Here is a 24,223-nt window from a genome sequence, read left to right on the forward strand (position 1 = left end):
ATAAAACAACTTATTGTTGTGTCAAAAAATATGAATTGTCAATAGTAATCTGTCTATTCATTGATTTTAGTGCATGCATACATACTATTTTTATTTTCTGAGAGTGCTGAAAAGGCAGCACAGTTCTCATAAATTTTTATGGGCTTTTCAAAAATACCAGGTTTTCTGGTAAATATATAAAATTATTTTAGATGTTTACCTTTATTATTGATGTGATTTTGATAGTTTGTTTGGGGTATTTCCCCTCCTCCTCCCATGCACCCCCCACCCAATGCCAATGTGTGAGTCACAGTGGAAATTATATGAAGGGAGGAGGGAGTTGTTTGTTTCCTTATTTCTTTCTATTACAATTATTTTAGCAGCATTCAAGTAAAATATATCTGAGTGAGACTAAGACTAGAAATATGGGAGGATGATAGAATGAAATCCACCATAGAACAATACTAAACAAATATTTCTCATGTTAAAAAAATGAAATGGATTTAAAAAGCAATTCTCTTTCATCTACAATTTCACAAACACAGCAATTACAGCCTCGTATTTGCCTAATGAAACACATGATGCTTTCCACCACGGATTTTAGTCTGCATTAATCAGGCTACAGTTTTGCCTTCAGTTTTTCCTATGTTTTTCTGTTAGTTGCAATTATTTTTCTCAGAAGATAAATTTATGTTGTAAATTTATTTTCTTCACTGGAAATAATCTGCTGACCTTAAAAAGATGGCAAGTAATCGCAGCCTTCCCTTTTTGCCTCCAAAAGAGAAGTTACGTGATCAATTGATGTCTGTGTCTGTGAGTCTGTAAAACCCCTATTTTTTTTCCCTGAGAAGGAGTGAGAATGTGACAATCTAATATATTTATGCAAGTCTTTCTCTAGGTTTTATTGTGTGGTTTGTTTGGGGCTTTTTTTCTGCAGAGACCTACGTTTTATGGTTCAGCTGTATTTCCTTTGCAACAGGCATCCAGTTTGCTCTAAAGTTAAATCCTCAGAATTACGTTCTCTGAAGTCTTCAGGAGCCATTGAAATGCTAAACACTCAGAATAACTGGCAGAAGTAGACTTAAGCAAAACATGGTGTGAGAGGCCCTCATGAACCTGTAATAGTAAGATACAGTGTCTGAGAGCAGGGCTGATGCCAAGGTAAGGCACCACTGTGGCTGTGTTTGTGGCTGGAGTGGTGTCCCTTGTGAGAAGAGCAGCAGTGTGGGATCTGCATGCATATGATTTTGATCATTAGCAGGCCTGTGGTGCCCTGCACCTGTGGGACGAGAGTCTCGCCCTGGTTTGGCTGCTGCTGACCACCCCAGCTGCTGGGGGTGGGTGATTCTTACCTCCCCAGTGTGAACTGGGTCTACACGGTACCAGCTGTGGTGTGGGCTGTGTTGAGGTAAAGTGTGGAAATAAACCCAAACAAGCCCAAGGCTGAGCAGTGTGGCGGTGTGTTTTTAGGTTTACCAGTTTTCTGTATGCAGGTGTTCTTTGTTTTATACTGTTTTATATAAGTTATAATGGTCTGTCCCATGTACCCCCATGTTAAAACCTTCTTGGTTTCCCCCGAGTGATTGTCAGGTATCAATCACAATTATGGGTCCGGCCCATCACTTTACCGCCTTGCCCTGATGTCTAGAAGGTTCTAATGAGGACATGGAGTGATTGGCAGGGTCCCTGGCTCTCGCCTTCCTTGATTGATTGATTTGTTCTATTGACTGTCATTCATGTTCAGGGTCACTCCCTTCTCCTTTTGGATTGGTTCCAAGCTGCTCCCTTCCCGTTTCTCCACCCCCATACTTAAGGTGCTATAAAGAGAGAAAACTTGCTTTTGTGGACTATCTCTCTGGGTGTGAACAAGTCCCAAGTGGGCTAATAAACCCCAGTTACTGTTCCTCACAAGAGTCCTCCCTTATTCATTGCCACTGCTCACCCTTCTGCTGAAGGCAAGAGCCCACAGGATCGGGAGCATATCCCAGGATACATAACCATACCTTTACTGAGGCGTTGGTGCCAGACCTAGCCAGGAAAGGGATGCAGGTCCCTGAGAGACACACTGCACCATAGCAGAGCAGGAAGAAATCACTGACACTGCCAGACAACAGGAGGAAGAAACCCTAATCATGAACCTCTTCTGACAAAGACTTTGAGGGTAATCTCTTCTGCTTCCCCCCCAGAGCTGTTGTTTGAAGACTGAAGATGCTCACAGGAGGATCCAGAAGGCATTGCAAAGGTGATCTTAGGACCAACAATAAGAGGTTAGTATTAGCAATTGTTCTTATATGGTGTTTTTAAACAGGATATTAATGAGGATTAACTGTGGCAGCTGGACTGTAAGCAATAGTGTTACCTGACCAGTCATAACTGCTGTGGTTTTATTAATTTGCCAATGCTTTATATAGGCATGGTTTGGGATTTTCTGACTTGTATACGGTGTTTTCACTTTTTGTCAGCAACAAGATTCTGTGTATACCATTATCTAGTTACTTTAGGTTTAACTAAAAATCTGAGTAATCTGGTTTATATTCTAATGAAATCTGACCTTTGAGTTTGAAAGTGTTTTCTGTGCTCATTATACAAACCCAAGTGTCATGGATTTTTTCAGACTCCTGAGTCCCATCACTATAATCATGTAAATACCCAGTGAAACTTGTCCACTACTTGTTCCACATTTGTGTGTTCCCTCTTGCAGTGTGATGTCCTTTAGAAAAAGAGAAAAAAATATCACCTGGATTAGATTTCAGAGTCATTTAACAGTTTAGTATATTTTCATGTTCCTGTGTCTTGAAAATACATTAGGGCATCCTGAAAACCTGTGAATATGCCTTTAAATGTTCTTTAAGTGTTCAAAAGAAAAAAACTGCTTTCAGTATTCTGAAACAAGGAATGGCAGTTATACATTCCTCTCCCACAACATACAGCAAAATACAGTTATGTTTGTTTGTTTTGTGGATGTGTTTTTGTTTGGTTGGTTTTTGTTGTTTTTTGGGGGCAGGGGTTTGTCCTGCAGTTCCATGATAAGTCACATTTTCAAGTTGTGCAGATCTTTATCTTGTTTCTCTTTGGCTTTTCATTCATGAAATCTTAGAGTATACTAACATTTAGGGTAAAACTGAAGTTGCTTTCTGTGGAAAGTTTTTTTTTTTTTAATCTTTCCGGTTTTATACATATTGGCTTAGTCTTGAAAATAGAGTTCAGGAAGCGGTTTTAGTTATCACAGGAAGACCAATTTTATGATAAATTTATTGATCAGTTTATTTTTTATCAATTTATCATCATTATTTATACAATATGTTTTATGCATGTATACACAGACAAGAGCTGCCTACTGTGTTTAAGCAAGGGAAAAAATAATTCAACAAAAGCTGGTATTCAACATTTCATGTGAAGATGATGATTTTTATATCAGAATGTATTAAAGGAGGAAAGGAAAATTACTTTGAAGTTTATTTTCTAAACATTATAAAATCTTTGTGGAATTGCCTGGATATTTCTCTTTTTCTAGTAATTACAGCCTCAACTGCTTGAAGCAGTCTGATAATCCTCAAATTTTCTCAGATTGGAAATTCCATTCTAGATTATTTTCACTAGAGAACCTCTGCTTACTATTCTTCAAAAAAATTTTTAGTAGAAAATCTACTACTGTGAAAATTTCAGGTCTGTCTACAGATAAGCCTATTTCGATCACAAAAATCCATGAGGTAAGTAAGAAAAAAAAAAAAAAAAGATGCAAGGAGAATTTTTTTTTTGTGTCTATATCACCATATTTCACTTTATTATTTCTTTTTCAGTATAGTCACTTTTTGATCAAATGTCATATTTTTCAGATACTGTTAGGGGTTTTTTGTGTTTTAAGAACTGCTTCCCTGTGTGCATTCCTGAACTCATCAGACTGAACTTTTTTCAGTCTTGGTTGTAGGTGAGTTCATGGCAATGTGGCCTTCGGGAGAGCAGTTTACTGTGAATAAACAACTCCATATTTATAATAACTTGATGCATACTTGTGCATCATTGCTTCACAAATTCTTGTCAGAATAATTCTGGAAGCATTCTTCAGTTCTAACCAAAACTAAGCTAAAGTTTGGGAATGAAAACTTACTACAGTTCCTATGACAGCAGTTATTAAAAAAATAAATCTTACTCCTAAATGTTTGCTTATTGGTCACCTGTGAAGTGTCCAATCTTAGTGACTGTCTGAAGGTCATTACAAACTTCAGACTTGGAGAAGCCTTGGCATTTATAGAGATTCTTCTGTGGAAAGTGAAATTCACTCTGTATACAAAGATACTTAAAAAGAACTGGAAGAGGGGGAATCTTCTGATCTAGATGGTCTCTTAAGCAAATGTGACTTTTCAGTGGTACAGAAAATGTGAAGAGAGACAACAAAGTTGTGAGTTTTCATTGTAGCTTGTCGGCATAAGAAGGATCTTATAGGTATGTCTACTCTACATGAATCTCCTTGTTCACGTTGCCATTTATTTTCATGGCATAATTGTTGACATTCCACATTTAAGTGATCTAAATTTGCCTACGATGATTCTATAATGGAACTATTGCACATGAAACAGGCAATAACTATTGTGAACTTTAGGCCTTAGCTTTTTCTGACCCAGAATGTCAAATTCGTTTTCTCTTGTGACTGGCTTAATGGCTTAATGACCTCGAATTTCAAGAGGAAATGGGAACCATTCAGATCCTGTATAGATAAATGGTCTTCTGCTGACCTCTAATGGAGAAGATAAATCTGAAACTAACTTGTAGCCAATTGCATGTTCATAGCTCAACAGAGCAAGAAGACATACTAATAACACTGTAATAACACTGTCATCCATTTAAAAGCAGCTATGCTGTATGATGGAATGTGAAGAAAGTTATGCTAGAAAATAGTTGTCCAAGAATTGACTTGTTTTGAAAATTTGAATCTACTTTAAATTGAAGAACCTGTTCCCCCTTTTAAAACTTAGGAATTTTAGACAGAAACAGTGAATTTATGGGCTTGTGTACCTGGGTGCTGTGGTAGAAAATGTTGCGCTTTGTGAGCTGTTGCTAGTGTGGAGTTAAAACAATGTAACAGTTAAACTGACAGATTAAGGAAGAGATTTTTATTATGGGGTATTCAACATTTGGTGCAAAAGAATAATGTTAATCTTTTTCATTAATTCATAGGTGTAAAACATGGTGGACGAGATAAGGAACATGCATGGAGTACCAATTTTCACTTCTAAATTTTTTTCAAGATCAGAAAGGAGTATAGTATTATAGAGAGGAATCCTGTGGCAAGTCATCTCCATGTTTAGGTATTTTAGAAACTGAATAGCTGAAGCACCAGAAGGCCCCTCTGCAGATTATTTAGTTGGGAGAGTTTAACCTTGCTGGCAGCTAAGCCCACATTCCTTTTCTCATTCATCCAGTCCCAGTATGATGGAAGAAATTATTGAAAGGGCAAAGAAGAAAAAATTTGTATGTTAAGATGAAGATACTTTAACAGGTAAAGAAACAAAAATAAAAATAAATATACAAAGGCAATCAATCACTAACTTCCATCAGCATACTGATGCCCAGTCAGTCTCTGAGTGATGGCTACCTTGAAAAAAGTACCTCCATCTCCATAATTTTGTTGCTGAATGAGATGTCATGGAATATCCCTGTGGTCTGTTCAAGTCTGCTGTCCTGATGTGCTCCCTTCCTACCTTTTATTCACCCCCAGGCTATCTGCTGTGGGGGGAAAGGATAGAGTGAGAAACAGAAAAAGCCTCATTACTCTGCAAGCAGTTCTCAGCAAGAGCTAAAAACAGCTAAAACACTCGTGTGCTATCAACAGTGCGTTGACCCCAGATCTAAACCTAGCACTGTATAGACTGCTATTAAGAAATGTAATTTTGTCCCAGTCAGTACACTAGCCATGTGTTCAGAGCAAGGGAGCCCAGATCTAGACACAGCACTGCAGATGTATCTCACCAGGCTTAAGCAGAGGGGAGGAATCTCTGCCATTAACCTGCTGTCAGCAGTGCTCCTACAGTAGTCCAGGATGCTTTTGGCTACTTTTGATGCATGGACACATTGCTGGCCCACGATCAGCTTTTTTTCCCAGGGCCCCAGGTCCTTTTCTGCAGAACTGCTAACTGATATATCAGCTTTCCTTTTTAATTTGGTACAGCTTACCTGCTTTATGCCAACTGGTTTTGGACTAATAACCTGATAAAACTCCATCAGCCTCAATTTCTTGTTAAACTTCCAGCAGCTTTTTAATTTGTTGGACAGTTCCAGCAAATTTTTCAGTCCTTTAACTGCTCCAAGAAACAGCCAACACTTTGCCAAACAGCACATGCACTGGCTGAGCTCACATATAGCTCTGAACTAACCAGAGTGTGAGTAGCAACTGTCGTAAAAAGTAGTGAAAAGAAACCCTTCTTTGAAGGAGCTGTGAGGAGAGCTGTGTATCATTCTGCAGGGAAAAGCAGGCCCCAGTGATGCAGAGGGAGCTGGCAAGGACAGGAAGAATTTCTGCTGTGAGGCACAGAACAGGAGTCCATTTGAAACCATGCTGCATTAGTTACTCTGCTCATAGAACAATTTGCTAAGCTTGTTGCGTATAAAAACATTTATTTAACTGAAACTCAGTGCTCTGCTTTCACTGTAAAGAGTGTCAATGCTTCATTGACTCCAGAAGATGGTGCTCTCTGCATTTATCTTGGACTTTAATATGCCAGAAACAACTTATATCCTACTTATATAAGCCTTTGTTGGTTTGTAAATTATTGAGGATACCTTTGCAACAGGATCTGCTAATGTGGCCCTGCTCCTGAGGCTTTCACATTTACAAATAAAATTCATAAAATTTTCCACATGGGAGATTAGAAAATGCACAACTTCTCAAGTAATCTTACATTAATATAACCTGATATGCTAAACCAATCTCAGAACGTACATATTAGATTTTAAAAAGAGAAATAACATTTGACTCAATCAGTAACTTCAAAGCTGATAATATTTTTTAACAAAAATATTTCTAGATTCCACTGTTGTGATAATTCTTTATGGAAGATATAGGGTCTTTGCCATAAATAGTTTTATATGGTTATAGAACCGTGTACAAAATATGCATATAACTATATATTCTGACCTATTGCATGAACTGATATATTAAGATCTGTATGAGAAATTATGCTTATCAGTTCTGAAGAACATTCTCAAATTTGTTTCAAATTTCATATTGTTGTGCTGTGATAAGTTTCTATATTTGTAATTGATTTTCTACTACTGCACAACTAAGAGCAGTAACATTTTCTAGCTTTTTGTCATTCTTTTCATCCTGTTGCCAGAGAAGACACTAATACAGCCTTGAAAAAAAATTAAGTTATGTATACATTTTACATGCATATTGAAATGTGAAATACTGCAGGTAATTCACTTTGTGTGAAAACAGATGACAAGCTCAATCTGAGAAATGAATTGGATGCTTTCAGAAATAATCACAATTATTTCTGATCACCCTCTCAGGTACAGGCATCACAGGTTTACTATTTTGTACTACTTTGGTTTCCTGGGGTAACCCAAAAAGTCACTGTATTCTATATACATCTGTACCAAAAATTGCTGCTGTGTCTTTGAAGACCTGCAGTGTAGCAGGAAAAAGCATGGCAAGGTTGCGGACAGTATCACAGCCTTTTGAGTCTGCTCTGGCAGGCAGCTTAAGTGCTTTTGCTGCATGAATTTTTCTTCATTTGTTCGCTTCACTTTGCCTTAGGCAGAGCTCTCTCTGGCCACTTGGTCTGGGTCTCGGTTTCTTGCTATAGAGTTGAAGCAGTGTAGGCTTTTCCTTTTTGGATTCTCTTTTGTTGTTGTTTTTTTTTCATCTCAGAGAGACTCCCTTGGGGCAAATCCAGCAGTTTTGCATCTGGTGGTTATTTGCTGTTACTTCTTGACTGTTGCTGTTTCACTTGTTAGTCAGCTGTTATTTTTGACTTACATCGAGTTGTATTCATTCCTTATTGGTGGAAGGGGATTGGTTGAACTTATGAAGAGAGGTAATTAATTCTAGTGTGTTCTCCTTTAAATTGTCTCAAAGCAAGACATTTGGTCATTTTGATACAGCTACTGCTCTGGCTTCATGTCTGGGGTTTCTGTGAGAAAGCAGAAAGATGTGGGAGTAGTATTCAGAAAATTTGACTAAAGAATGCAGGAAGTGAAAAGAGAGATGTGTGTATTATAGACTAGAATTAGAGAGTAGATCAAATTGGAAGGTATCTCCCTAAATCATCTAGTCAGACCCACTGTTCAGAATAAGGTTGACTTTGATGCTGGATATGACTTTTTAGTTCAGTCAGGTGGCTCAGGTTTCTTCAGATCTCCCTGAGTATCCTGTTCTGGTGTCTGACAGACATTGTCAACTACTTTTTTGAGCATCGAACTGGGATATCAGTCATTGCAGTTTTACTCTTTGGCCTTCTTTTGCCAAGGAAAAAATTGTATATTGCCAAGAAAATGCTATTTCTAACTTCTCTGCAGCCATACACTGAAGCTGAAGACAGTAGTAAGATCCTCCTTTAGCCTTTCCTTCTTTGGGCTGAACAAAACCCAAAGCTCTCCTAATCAATACTTTTGTGTCCCATATTGCAGCCCCAAATCATCTTGCTGTCTGCTGTCTATTAGGAGTGATTGAAGTGTGACCCTCCAGGACTCTCCTGTGGTGTTCCATATTTCTCATATTTCTCTGTTGCTATTCTTCTGAAATACACAGCTTACACCTAATTTTTATATATCTGTGTAAAATACTTCTCTATCCCATGTGCGTAGATTCTCTCCACTGTGTAGACCATAGCACTATTTTCTTAAGTTCTTGAGTGATAAAATGAAAATCCAAATGAATATTTTTTGTCAGAATTCTCTTTAGGACCTGAGTTGCATGAAATTAAAATATGCTTTATCACTACCAAGTAACATTTTTAGTTACTGCTTCAAAACTGAAAAAGACAGCATGCATGTTTAAAAAAAAAAAAAAAAAAAAAAAAAAAAAAAAAAAAAAAAAGACGGAGAAGAGAGAAGAGCCTCCTTAGATATGTAAAAGAGGAGTTTTTAATTTTCTCTGTATATATATCTGTGTTTAGAGATGTATAAAGAATCAGTTATGCCAACTTGTTTAGTCAGAGTATTTCTAAATAACCCTGGCTAGCCCACGCTAACAATTATAATTTGAAACACTCCTATTCTTGATTCACAGGATATAAATGAATAATGAAACATTTAGGTGCTGTTTTGACAGGTAGGATATGCTTATCACTGATGAATAACGGTAGGAATGACTTTTATAAAAGCTTAGTACATGGAAGAAATCATATTCCCCCTTTCTTTTTTTCAGATTATTTCATTTCATATTGTGACCGGAAATCAGAAATTCAGAATATAGAAATTTTAAAAATGTTTGCACCAGAAATTGCTATGCACGTTTCAGTGGCTCAAGGTACCATCTGAGTTGAGAGACAAGAGTGTGCTAAAAGACAGTTTGTCCAAATCGCCTTTAAAAACAAGATAAAACATGATGCAAATTGTGTCTCAGACTCTAACAGAAATTCTGAATTCCCTGCCTCTTAACTCAGTATGTTTATTTTCTTTTAAAATCTCTCAAAGTTTTCAGTAGATTAAAGCAACCACTTTTCCCTATTTTTCTTACTCCTGGACTTTCCCCAGGTTTTTTGTGTTTCCCAAAGTTCAGGTGTACAACATCAGACTCACGGTCAAGGTTAACCTGACACCTCATCAGGTAAAATTTGGATTGATATGCCATAGTGTGTATAATAAAAGGTCAGATCGGAAAATCTTCAGAAAATAATATAACCGTGTATAACAAGAGTTTGAAGAACTAGAAATGGAGTGAGCATGTTGTAAGTTATGTCTGGTATTTGAGAGGTGGGAGACAATGCTGAAAATTTTAGTTCATTGTAGAAATCTAGAAGAAGATGTAGGATGCTTTGAATGAACTGTGTAATTAATTTTGAACCATTTTGCCTTTAAACTTCTTTCAGAGATGATAATTCTCATTGAGGTGTGGCAGCACAGTCATTATTACTTTAAGAAGTCACCTTCTTTATGAAAAGAATGACTTCCAAAAGAAGTCCAAAGTATGCCATTTCATGGTCCCGCAACTTAAAATGACTCGAAGATTTGTGTTGTATAACAAGGAGCAAACTTTTTGCGTTTTTTTTGGTCCACAAGATTGATTGCCTTTGAAAAATTAACACCTTTGTCTAATCCATTTAAAAATACTTTATTAAACTTATATCTATCTTCTATGTGTAAGAACTTCGCAAATCTTAGTCCTATCAGTAGTAATTCAGATTCAAAAGGAGAGGTATCAGAATATCCCTTTTGTTTATTTTGACAAGAACTAGGAATATTTATTTTATTTTATACAGGACAGTTTTCCAAGTTCGGAGGGAAAAATTTTATCTGTGACTCTTAACTATTCTAACTCAAAAAATAAGTCTTGAGAACTGAAAGAATCAAATATAATAAATGTAGGAACTGGCATAATCTATCTACTGACATAATCTATTAAGTGTCTCTTTTCATTCAGTGAAAGGATGCCTGATAATTCAATATAAATTGTAAAAGCCCTACAGTTTTTAGCAATAAGTTTTTGTAACCTATTTTGGATTGTCACAAAAAAAAATCAATGAAATGTTTGTGTTATTAATCATAACAATGTTTCACTTATCTGAATAATTAAAACCAATAGTCTTGATTTTGAAAACAAAAAACCAACACCACATGGCATTAAATAGATCAAAGAGAATTCGTGAAAATCATTTGGTCTCCCACAGTAACATAAATACCTGCTCTTTCAGGATATGCAGGTTTTTAACTTCTATAAAATGGAGATAGATGTTTATCACATATAATTGTCCGAATTGTACCATTAGAAACTACTGAGTTCTGTCTTTAGAAACTTCAATACTGTGAAAGAATGTTCAAGACCATTTTGCAGTGTGCTTAGAGAAATAAATGTTTCAGAAACCATGTCTGGGGTTAGAAAATTTTCCTAGGAAAATCGATTTTTTACATAAAGTAACAGTGAAAATAAAAATGAGATGAGATTAGGTAATGTTTAAATGACCTTTTTAATGCCTTTTTAATTCAAATTACACATAGACAGAATAACAGGGCAAATGAACCACTGAGACTATTGCATACATCTCCCTTTATTTTATTTAACTCTTTAGTGAAGCATAGAAAAGTATTTTGAAAATACATTACAAATTATTTAATATGCTGCATTTAAATCTTACTAAAAAGTTTGTTTAATAGCTACCAGGTACTGTGAAAGAGTACCACAGAAATTTCTCATAATGATTTCATGAACAAATATTGACATTTAATTTTCTTTCTCTTATTCCTCCAGTCTGCAAGTCGTGGACAATATTATTAAGTTTTCTCATTCTTACTTCAGAGATTTATCTGGTAGTCTGAGCATTATGCAAATGGAGCAAGGTGATAGCTCCCAAAATGACATGTTTACAAGGAGTTGTCAGACCAATACTTAACCATTAAGGTTGTAGATATTTTCCCCTAGAAAAAAACATCTTGCATGGGATAAGTTAGATTCTTGCTGAACTTTAATATGTAGGGAAATATGTCCTTCTGCAAACAGGAAAATAGGAAACTGATTCTCTCTGGAAGTTATTTTTGTGGTGTGTGTTTTTGGTTTTGGTGTGTTGGTTTTTTTTTTTGTTTTTTTTTTTTGTTTTTTTTTTTTTTTTTTGTTTTTTTTTTTTTTTTTTTTGTTTGGTTTTTTTTTTTTTTTTTTTTTTTGTGTTTTTTTTTTTTTCCTGGTGTTATGAAAATGTTCTGATTTTATCTTTATATAAATCTGCAGACACAAAAAGAGAATATGAAACTCTCCAATCTCATATTCTATATCCTAACTGAATTTTGAAAATTAACTTCTTTTTACATGAAGCATTCTGCAAGCCTTTGTTGACACTAAGGTGCATCATTAACTGAGGGAAGAGATGATAGGTTTCAACAGATTACTTATTTGACCAACGCTGCTCTAAGGATGATCCTTTAAACTTCTCTAAGGGAGTGAGATTCTCATCTGACATTCCAATGACTTTCCCATTTCTTCTCAGGGAATCCTGTTTCTTAAACTTCCATCATTAAAATGGAGATAATTAAAGATGAAAAAAAAACCCTACGGAATAGACCTTAACATGGCAAATTGTTTGTCCTCTGAACTTTACATAAATTTCTTGAAAGATGATTGTTCAGACAACTTCTTATATAGCACTGTATTTTAGGAATGGTAATATGATTTAATTCTCTAGCTTGATTCATGTTGAGTTTGAGTTATTAATTTCAAACTCCTTAAAAGAAAGAGCCATCTACTTCACACCATTGCTAATGATTGTTATTTGTTCTTATCTGCATATAGTTGCATCCTTTTTTAAACAAATAGTGTTCCATTTTGATCCTCTTTTTTTTAAATTTAGGAATTTCCATTTGGAAATATAAATATTTTCTGCTCCTTTCTCCTTTCCATTAGTACCTTGAATACCAGAGGTTACAAGACCAATGCTGGCAGAACCTTGCCTGATACAACCATACAAGTTAAAAAAGATTATTTGTGAGAGTTTTGAGTGTTTCCATACTTAATTTTTTTCCCACAATGTAATTTTGTTCCCACAGTATTTTAATTTAAAATGTATCACTCTATTATCCTTGAGAGATTCTCATAAGATAGGATAAAAATCTTTCTTGTATTTGAAATACACTGCACTTATTTCTTCACAAACCACCGAGATTTATTCTGTAATAGTTTTCTAGTAATTACTTTTGTTAAGCTGCCTGGTTTATAGTGCCTCATGTCCTTTTCTCCTTCTGCTGTTAATATTTGTCTTCTTCTGGGCTTACTCCTTGTTGGTTCTAAAGCTTAACTGATAACAGCTGCGAGAGAGTCTCACAGATTTACAAAGTAATTTTAGGCAATTTTCATGGTTTCCAGCTGATCAGAGAAAATTTACTTTATGTAAACAGTCCATACACCATTCTTTTAATACTGTGGTTTCAGTTATGTCAGTCATCTACTCTAAATGTCTGTGATTTAGATTCAGTGACAGATAAGAGACTGATGTAGCAGAGGACACTTCTATTATATTTCCTTTAACCAATGGATGAAGCTTATTATTCCAGAGACAAAATCTTCTTGACAGTTTCCCAAAACAGAATATTTGATTTTACAAGATTTTTAGGTAAAAGACATTCTTCGCAAGGCTTTTGGTCATGCCCTTTTGCTCCAACCTTTGCACAGAACTTTCCAGTCTTGTACTGTCCGATTAGGAACCATAGCGCAAATTGTCAAGAGTCTACACCCTTTTCTTTTTCTCTCTGTGACCCTGTTTATGACATGCCATGAAATTATCTCTCCTGAAATTTATTTATTTCTGAAGTGGAGATAAACTTGAGTCCATCATCTGCTTTGGGCTCTTGACTTCTCTTGCTGATTCTTTGCTGTTAAGAAATTTGAAGAAATTTAGAGTAATTCCTAATTACTCCAAACTAAAACATAATGACCAGCTATCACTTCAGATTAACTCCTTTCAGCTGACTGTTCATCTCCGCTGAAAATCCATTTTGTGAATCTTTAGAAGGCAGATCCATGCTTCTAAGCTCTTTTGCTTCTGTTTTTTTTTTATTTATTTTCTTCAAAGAAGTTTCCACATGGGAAAAAAAAAAGAAAGGCTGGAATCAGTAATTCACTGAGAAGCCATCCATACTTCATCTAAGCAAAGTAAAACTTCATGTGGTCATCTGGTTCGGCTGTGCTGATAAAGTTAATTTTTAGTCATACAATTAGTCTTTTTCAAAACTCAAATAAAAAGAAAAACAAAAAGACATACTGAGTGTTTCCCATTTTACTCTCAGATTACCTATAATCAGATTTCTGCTACCACTGAATCATTTACTCTTCTTTTCTTTGGATTTCCTCTTGCTGCTGAGGAGTTTTAAAATGTTTCGTCACCTTAAGCATTTTTCAAGGAACATAAAAGGTTAATAATACAACTTTATCTTGTAGGGTTATGTGAAAGTAGATTTATTGTAAATGAAGAATTCTCAAGGTATACTAACAACATTATGCAAATATTTTGAAGTTATTTTGTGGTTTTATTGTTCAGTGATATACTTTAAATAAGACTTAAAGATTGACAGTAAATGTGGAAGACAAAAAAACCTGAACAAGATGGAACAAGACAGAAGCCTCAAAAGAAAAAAACCCAAACACAAACTGTCGCATATCAGGTAATAAATGCTACAGGAAAATGTGCATGCAGTAGGAATAAATTAGCATTTTTGAACATTTGAGTGCTTGACTTAGAAACTTTTCACTCAATATTTTTTTTTTTTTTATATATAATGTGCTTTAAAAGTTAGTGTAGTTATTATGCATTGTGGATTTTTCATTCATATTTGAAGTAATTTTGATTCTGTAAATGCCAGTCTGGCTTCTGATTCCAGCATAACTTTTTGCCATTGTAACAGTTTTGGGTTTCAGTATAAATGAGTTAGAAGCCAATTATCTTGAAAAAGAAGGAAATGTAATAGAGAAAGATACCATATATGAATTTAAGAAGAAGATTTTTAGGAAAAAGTATTAATTTTTTAAACCAGGAAGAGCAGATAAACTGGCCAGAACTGATTGATTTTTACACAGGAAAAATAGATAGAAGCTTCAATATAGAATACAGCTCTTTTACCAAATATGTAATCATGTATTTGGGAAGAGTCGCGAATTGTGAATCCCAAAACAGCCATTGTCATTGGAAGTCATTTAGGTACTGATAAGATAATTTAAAAATAGATATATTAATTTTTTGGGAAATTTTACTCATGGAGACTTACATGTGTCTCTTACACTGAATCAATCTCTTTTACTTAGGAGGGTATGTTCTCTCATGGATTTATTCCATAATGAATGGCAGGTGAAAGAGGTGTTAAAAACACCTGGTCCCTTTCCACAGAAGATGTAGGCAAGTCGTGTGTAGTAAAGGGTGTTGTGATGTGGAGTATATTCACAAGTGATAGGAAATTAAAAGCTGGAATAAAATCTTACAGAAAGGTATCATGATACCAAGTGACTGGCTATACCAAATAATAGGTGGAATTCAGTTTTGTTGACTACACTTTAAAGTACATGGATAAAAAATTCCTGATGTTCAACATGTTGGCTACTGCCATTATGTGGAAACTGCTGTGGAAACGTTGTTGTCCAAACACTGTTTGCTGTTAGCAATGATCAAAAACACAAGCAGTATTATGAATAATAAGGGAAAAGTTGGGTAACAGAAAAAAAAAGCATATTCTGACTGCACCATGTCAAAAATTAAGTGCCCATTCCTCTCACATCCTATAAACAGACTGCCGTTCTGAGTAGAGTTAGGTGTTTTGTGGCTAAGCATCAGCAAAAAGGACAGTTGTGGAAATAAAAGAATTTCAGAAGGGCAGCTAAAAGAACGGCTTGTGTGTCAGAATGCTTGGGTTTGGCTGCTGAAAATTTAGAGAATCTATAAAGTTAGGAATGAAAAGGAGCTAACAGCTAACTTGGGAATCAGACTCCCAAGTATTAAATGTTCCAGATATGATGACAGTTTACAGCAACAGCTGATGCTTCTGCCATGAATGACAGCAACTTGTTTGCAAGGGAGGGAAAGAGGGAATATTTTGTCAGTCAGGAAGTGAATATGTTTTTGAAATGAATATTTGTCTTGCACAGAGCTTAAATACCTACAGAAACACACTGCTACATGTGCTGTACAGATTCCACTATGTTGATATTGCTTCCAGTGCCATTTCAATACAGCTTCTATACCACTAATAATTCTTACATAGCATTTCTCAGACACACATAATGCGTATATCAGCTTCCAGCCTGCCTATAGATGAATCAGTATCAAATAACAGTCAAATAACTGTTTCCTTTTTTATATTTTCCCTATTTTATTGTCATGTCAAATCTTTCAGGGTCCACCTCAGAACTAAGAAAAAAATTCAGGAATTTAGTTCAATTTCCAAGCATATAATATATGTCATACAAGTAGGAACTATGCTTAATGAAAACAGAAAATAATATTTCTAGCTTACACAAGTAAAACTGAAGTAAATCTGCAGATATCTATGAGTGTACTATGCCAGTTCTGAATGCATAATTTAACTAAAATTAGAGGAAACCTTTTAAAAATTTGCTCTGGCCTTATTTTTAGTGATAAGACTACAGCAATTAAAATAAGCATATTCCTGTGGGTTCTAATTATATGCAGGATATTTTGTCCTTAATGTTCATATCTTGAAGAATCAGATAGAATACATTGATGAGCAAATCTTATGACTCTCTTGGAACAGAGAAGGCAAAAAAACCCATTTAATGACTACACAGTGAATTACTATTGAAATTTCTATATGACTGTCAATGGATGGGTACATTATCAGGTTTTGTGAATGGCCTGAGTTGTCTTTCTTTAAAACACTTGCATATTTTGGGATTACTTTTGTTACCTATCCCCGTATCTTGAACTAACAAGCCAGAGGCATTTCAGGGATATATGGTATGGCTTCATTATTATTGCAGTGAAGGAATGTAATGATACTTAGAAATTACGGGGACAATTTGTACGGAATTAATTTCATTAAGAAAAGGGCTAGTTTCAGACAATTGCTGTGGCAGAGGAAATTCAAAGTCATTTCTGGCTGTGGGGTGTTATCAGGAAGGAAAAGTGGGAAGAGAGTGCTCGCAGTTGCCTCAGAACTCCCTGATATCTCTCTATGTACATGTGGGACCACCTGCCTTGGGTTTACAGTCACAATTCAAAGCAAGATATTTGAAGAAGCTTTGTTCTCTTTTCCATTTTTCTGATGACAAAGCAGGACTATTTGGTGATTTTTGAATAAAAAAGCTGAAAATGGGAAGAATCTGTGACTCAATTCCTACATGACAGCCCAGCACCACTTAATGTAAGCATATCCATGAATAAGAGTGGCAATCTTCCCTTTATTGCTTTTCTACAATACGAAGCTTTATTCCACATCTGCAATATATATTGCCAATATTACATCTTTCAATATACTAACTATTCTATTTAAAAGGTCTAAAAATTTATTGTGAATAGAATTAGCACGAGTCCCATCTGCCCAATGAGAAGGAAATGCATTTTACCTATCCTGAGGTCTTCATTCCATTTTCCATAATGCATTTAACATCATTGTCATGACTTTGAACAAAATGTCTTTGTGGAAGGACAGGCTTTTTTCATAAACCAGTATTGCCTTGTTTTATTGATTCTTATTTGCTGTGATAGGGATGAGGAATATCACATTTGACCTAGGATACGGTATGGGGTATAATGTGATTTCTAGGTCTAAATCTGGTTTTGCACACAAAAAATGCATATGGGGACAGATGGAATAACTGAGACTGAGGTGCTTAAAATTATATTCAAGAATTAGGAGAAATAAAAATGTTAAAAGATTGCACTAAAATACATATTACATTGATTAACTTTGTAGGTATTTGAAAAAAAAAACAACTTTCGGCTGCTCTCCACAGGATATTTGATAGAGATATTTTACACAGTGAGATAATTCAGATTACTCTGTATTAGTTAGCAATGATTTTAATTGAAGTCTGTATCCTTCTGTTATACAGTTACTCTGGGTACCCTTGCTGAATGTTGAGATTCTGAAATAAAGCTCATCATTCTGTCTAATGAGTGCTGCAAAAGCCTAACAAAAACCTGCATGAAAGTCTTTTAAGTGTGGCCGGGGTTGTATTTTTTTATTTAATTCTCCCAGGGCATTGTCTGCTATTTTTTTTAATTTAAAGGGGCACAACATCTGGACATAGGTATCAGGCTGACTGCCTGTTGCACTGCCCCATCTGCTGTCTACTGGCTCAGCTTGAAACCTCAGGAGAGGGCACAAGTTAATTAATTAATGAGTTGTTTTCAGGGAAAGCAAATGCTCCAGGGAAGGTGACTTGGTAAGCTACAACACCGTACTGTAAGTACAAACTGATGATGCTTGGCAATTGAAATAGAATGCAAACGTTCCAGAAAATGTTACAATAATAAAAGCAAACCTTTATTTGAAAACCTTTATTTAACCTTCAGATACACAGTATGTCAAAAACCACACCCCAAATCAGATTAGTACAATTTTATGAGATTGGGCAATTAGAATATCTAGCCAATATTATCACATAAGAGGAGCAGTTGGTTAATAAATTTACCCCCTGGGTTCTGGCCCATTGGAGCTCTTTTCCCAGTCTCCTACCGCAGCTCTATTATGTCTGTGGTTACATGGTGCAAAATTAAAATCTTTGGTGAACTAACAGGCAAGATTAAACTAAATTTTAGGAATGCATCAATATGTGTCTATTCACTGTGGGAAAGAAAGATGGAAAAGCACTAGAAGCTTAACAGTGTAAAACTACAAATACATGAAGAATACATGAAAGCTAAAAACTTTAGGCACCACTGAGACACTTGAAAAAAGTGTAGAGTGGAGCAACTTTATCATGGGTGGATCTAAAAAGGAAGACATCTTATCTGAGGGCACACTGAGATTAAATTTTAAATAATGTTGTTTTGCACTTCAATGAAGCTTTGTAATTATACTTACTTTGAGCACCTTCATTTGGAGGGATTTTGGTGTCAAAGTTGTTAATTAAACTTATTTCCTGAAGTCCCGAGAGTACGTCAAAACCAAGAGCTCTTTCTTCAAGTTCATCATAAATAGAACCTTCTGAAAAACCCTTCAAACAACTGAGAAGAGATTCATTTGAAGCTGAAGTGTAATTCTAGTCTGACATTAATTCTGTAAATTTCTGGATTTTTTTAATATAAATCAAAAGTTAAAGCAGACTTTTATTGTAAATTTGTGATTTTTTTTCAGATAAAAATTTTCCCCTCAGTGAATGATACTGGATTTGAAGTTTAGTTTCAATCTGCGCTAGTATAGTTGTAACAAATAAATTTTATTAAGGAGGAATTTAGGAATGACCTACTGGTCAGTACTCCCCTGTCTTAGGGGGAAGCAAGAGTACATTTCAAGAAAATGTGTGCATAACCTTGAACAGAAAGAATACATTAAGATTTTTTGTTTGTGTACAAATAAAAGGATTTAGATGGCCTGAAGTAGAATATTTTAAATTAAATCTGATTTTTAGAAATGTAGTACAAAAATGGAACCCTGTAAATCAAGACTCTTTATGTGATAGATTTCTGTTCATTCACAAAAATTATTCAAGCAAGAAACTAAGGGCTATTTTTTTCATTTGCAACGTAAAAAAGACCTGATAGAGGTTTTGATGTAAAAGCTGTCAGTTAGTTAACTCTTTCAAAGTGCTTTGCTAACAGCATAAATCTACAAAATAATTACTGAAAACTGCGCCCTTTTTTCTCAGATTCTTGCATATATACCTTTAATGGGTCAGCGTATGAATGTGACTTTTGAAAGTGCTTCTAGCAATGTCATTTGATCAAACATTCATAATTCTTTTAGTGAGGTGTTGCCTATTTTAAGAATCCATGTTAATACATTCCACTGAGTGGTGGAGTCTGGTAAAAGATGACTTTCAGTAGACTCAGTTGTTTCTTTTCTTCTTCTAGGCATATGTTTACTTCATATAATTAAGAAAAGTAGGGGTAAAGATTGCAGACATAATTTTGTATGAGTGGATGAAAGAATACCTTTAACCTAAAGTCAGTCTGGGAAAATGAGCTGCTTGACATCTAGTTAGAAGGGCTGATCAAACAGTGCAGGAAATGTAATGTTTGTTCAAATGCAAATGACATTTGCTTCTCTAAATTTTGATTAATCAATGTGGTCATAAGGATCTATTCTTGATCTCCAAATTCCTTGCTGAATAACTATTCATATATAATTGTGACAATATTCAATGACAGTTTGGAGTTATATGGAGCTTTTACAAGTGCCAAGGGTTTTCTGGGAGACAATAAAGTAGCCTCCCTTTAGTGAAGAGGACGTAATCGGATAGCTAAAGATTTTTAAAGAACCTTGTAAGGTGTAGAATAAATGAAGAAAATAACAGAATAGTCAAAGATTGAAATGACAAAATTGAAAAGCATAATCCAAAGCAAAAATGACCAAATCTTCAGGTATTTTGTAGATCTGAATCTGTGTATATTCTGTAAAGGTCTCTCTTCTTAGTGGATAACAAAACAGTAAATCATATTTATGAAGTAAAGTATAAGTCTATTTCTATTTGCTGATGTATTTAATGGGAAATTATGTCCTTGCCTATCACTTCACTATTAGTGATTTTCCTTTCTTACAGAGGAAAAAAAGAAAATTTTTATTTTTTCCTAAATCTTCCAAACTGGGTAATATATATATTTCACTAATAAATGTAATTATTTATTTATTTCTGTTTCTATTATAAATCCTTAAGTATATCTCCTGTGGCAGGGTGCACACCTCACCCATAAAATCCAAATTGTTACTATATTTGAAATGCATATGCCCCTACTGCTTTCACGTGAGCAGAAAACAAAGCCCATACCTGCTATAGTTGTAGCAACAGAAGGGAATAAGGGCAATGGAAGTTTCAGTACTCAGCCTATATTTGGCTCTTTGTTCCTCGATGTTCCCTGATCTACTTTTGCCTCTTGCCTTCCTAATTTGACATTAAAGTGATATCTAACTCCAGCAATTCTTTCACTTACTCTAATTCAACATACTAAGCCAAACCCATTCTTTTGTTTGTTACTGGCTCAGTAAGAAAAATGGGCGATCTTTGGACAGTTGGAGTATAATTGCCATATAGATTTCATTTAATAAGGATACTCCAATCCCTAAAAGTTGTGAAAAATCCATTAACTCACATACACCAATGCCTTAATTCTGCAGGGACCAACATATTATTAATGTTTGGGTTCTTCTTCAAATCGTTTGTTTGACAGAAAGGAGTTGCGAACTGTGATCAAAGTGATCACTGCTTGAGCACCTTTCATATTACCCCTGCCTTCAGAATTCACCATGTCTTTCAGTACATGGCCGGGCTGGTGTGCACTCAGCTAAAAAGGAACATGAAGGTTCAAAAGATATAGAAACAAACCTGAGACTGGAGAGTTCATGCATGCACAATGTCTGTAAACCTACAACAGTATCCACTATTGCTGCGTCTGGAAAAAACAAGAGTTACTTCAGTAAGACTAATTTTTTTATTCTATCATTAGCAGCAATTCCTTCTAATCATAGCAGTCTGCAGATTATTTTATTTTTTTAGATTTTTATGCATTTCTGTGCTTTTAAGATATTCCATAAAAGTAGATTTGGCTAAGTTCTCGGTATCTCTTTCCCAAACCCCAATTTGTTATTGCAAACTTACCTTAGTTTCATTTACTAGTGTGATTTGTTTATTGGTTTTATGTCCATGGCATCTATAATTTACAGTCATTCTGCAGGCTGGCAGATCTCATGGCAATATTACATCGAAGTCAGTTTGAATTAATTCATTAGTTAAAGAATCTATCATAATTTGATTTCTTTTCAACAGTTGTCAGTGACAGTGTCTGCTGCCAGCTAATCTTGATTATTTAAAACAACAGTAAAAACAAAAGCTAATGGCTAGTTGAGTATAATTGTAGTGCTTAAGGCTTGCAGCTGATCTTACAGCTAATAATATGACTGTGTTGCAATTAGTTCTGATAGATGTTCAGATTGCATTTCTCTGATAAGGGAAAATAAAAAGAAACAGAAATTTGACTTTATAGGCTATTATTCATTATTCAGAAAATGACAATGGTTCCTTTAAATTAAGTAGTCAGGTTCTGCTTTGGGATTTATATAATTTGATCTTTGATTATATATGGAAAAGTCAAACATGCTGAAACCTCAAGACTGTAATGTGAGGAGCAAATCCCAAGATATCTAGAAAAAAAAAATGTTTTGATTTAGCAAAATAAACTATTCAAATCCCAAAGCCAATGTATTTGAATATTTTTGGTGTTTAAGATTTTGATTAGCCTTATATTTTCCTTTGCCAATTAGTATTTTATTTTGTTTCAGAAAAGCCTGTTCTTCTCTTTCCTTTGTGACATTGTTTTCTCCAATCAAAGAGTTCAGATGTTTAATTATTCAAGGACATTTTCTCCAGACAGATTTGGAATTGCAAGTTTTCTGCAATAATATACATGCAGGGCTGACTTCTGCTCATGATAAGTTTATGTAATTTTGAAATGGCTTAATAAGAAGAAATTATATTCAAATAGGAAGCAGTAGAATATTAAGAGTATTATTCCCTTTCCCACTACCTATCAACATTAAAACAAAGAAAAAAGCATGAATAACTTTACTGGGAGAGATTTTTGTTTATCCAACACCAATTTTCATGTGGCACAAATATTATGTTTTAGTTGTTTGTACGATTACATGGTGTCAGCTAGAATTATCTTGGATGCAGACATCATTATCCACAGCTAACTTTTTCTAATGAAAAGTCCTGGCAACTGAACTGTCCCATCTGCATTTTCTATTGCAATACAAACTGTTTAAAAATAAAAACAAAATAATGCCAGTGGACCAAAAGATTTTATATGAAAAAATACCTAAATCTAGTTCTAAGCTGAAGAAAATTTAATTCAAATTTTATCATCATTTTTATAATGAATAGTTTTTGATTTTAAGACATTCATGCTGTACCATCTATCTTTTTATGCATGGTATGCAGACGGCACAGAGGTTTCAGATATTCAGTAGACCAGTTCCTGCACACTCTCTGTTGAAACCTTCCCAAGTTTAACAATAACTGAGGATTCATTTTGCTTATTGAAACTCTCAAGGTAAATGGTAGGATTTTTTTTTATACTAATCTATATTTTATGCTTTTCTTATCTCTATTTATCCATGCTGAATTTGGAAATTATTCTGAAGTTAATTCTAAAATTCACTTAAGTTTTTAGGAAAAGGTTCATGATCATATAATTTAGCTTATATGAAAATTACAAGTTGAATGAGGTACTTTGGCTAATATTTCCAGATTTTGCTGCCTAAGTTATTTCACCTGCATTTATGAACTGCATGGTTTTTTTCCAACACAAGAGGGAAAGACCACCTGGTTTTATGTTTAGATTCAAACTTAAAGTGTGGAACATAGTTACCAAAGGAAACTCTTATCTTCCAATATCTCATGTCTCTTTCAGGGACAGCCAGGTTTGAGTAAAATTTTTTTTCATTTAAAGTTGCTGTCATGCAAAATTAGAATGGTCTGAAGGTTAATTAAACTTTGTAAATAGTATTAGTCTGCTCAGAACAGGATGAGTACTTTTAATTCACCATTGTGAGAGAACTTCCTAGATATGTTATTTTTTTCAAATTATTGCAAATCTGGATCTTATAACAATTTTTTACAATCTTTTCTCTAGATTGCTGCTTATGTTATAAAACATATACACATTTCTATACGCATACATGTGCATGGGCACATATATATAGGGCACTCCCTGCCCTCAAATTAGCCATATATTTAATTTTGATGACATTATTTTCTTTGTATAAAATATCTACTGGGATGGTGTGAGAATGACATGATATAGATCTGGGAAACATGTCTGTTTACCACAAGAAAAACAAATGTGAAACATAGTAACAAATCTAAATTTCCATTCCCAATTTCCAGTAAATGATTACTAAAACACATTTTTTACCCATGGTGTTTGTTTCCAGCAGGTGACCAAGTTACTTCCAACGGCCTGAGCAGGTGCAGGTATGTAATGATAAAAATACTACACCTGAACAGACGTTCCTTTTCCTTTTGGAATAACAGACAATGTGGCTTGGCTTACAAGACTGACTCAGACTGCAATAGCTGCAGTAGATCTTCATGCATTAGATACACATTTTAACACTGTGGTCACTTGGTATTTGAAATACCAATACATTCAGAAATGTGTCATAAATTAATTCAAGTGTATCATTGGACAGGCCTCTTTTGGCCTCATTTTTCTTCTTTTCATTCAAGCTAATTTTATCCCATTTGTTCTCCACCACCATGTTTTTGGTGTCTTTGTGTATCCCAGGACTAAAAAATCAGATGCCAAACTTGACAGAGGAAAGATACTCATGAAACATATTATTACACTGGAGTTCAAAAAGGAAGTGAAAATGTAAAGAAAGACTCCATAAAATGTACTTTTCTTGCACTAATAAAGTCAAGTGTGCAGGATAA

At 34.7% G+C, this 24,223-nt stretch overlaps 2 long non-coding RNA genes across 2 annotated transcripts in view; both read left to right on the forward strand.

Annotated features, from left to right (window-relative positions):
• The window catches only part of LOC136291446 (uncharacterized), a 415,408-nt gene that overhangs the window by 25,984 nt on the left and 365,201 nt on the right, over positions 1–24,223 (forward strand). The gene's annotated exons all lie outside the window — the stretch shown is intronic.
• On the forward strand, positions 1,835–24,156 carry LOC136302667 (uncharacterized). Its single transcript, XR_010724107.1, has 5 exons — positions 1,835–1,934; positions 2,166–2,246; positions 22,727–22,838; positions 23,722–23,761; positions 24,075–24,156. It is a non-coding gene; the product is annotated as an uncharacterized lncRNA (long non-coding RNA).

The sequence above is a fragment of the Chamaea fasciata genome, unplaced genomic scaffold, assembly GCF_029207755.1.
Source record: "Chamaea fasciata isolate MVZ Bird 193981 ecotype frontalis unplaced genomic scaffold, bChaFas1.0.hap1 SCAF_1, whole genome shotgun sequence".
Classification (NCBI taxonomy): domain Eukaryota; kingdom Metazoa; phylum Chordata; class Aves; order Passeriformes; family Sylviidae; genus Chamaea; species Chamaea fasciata.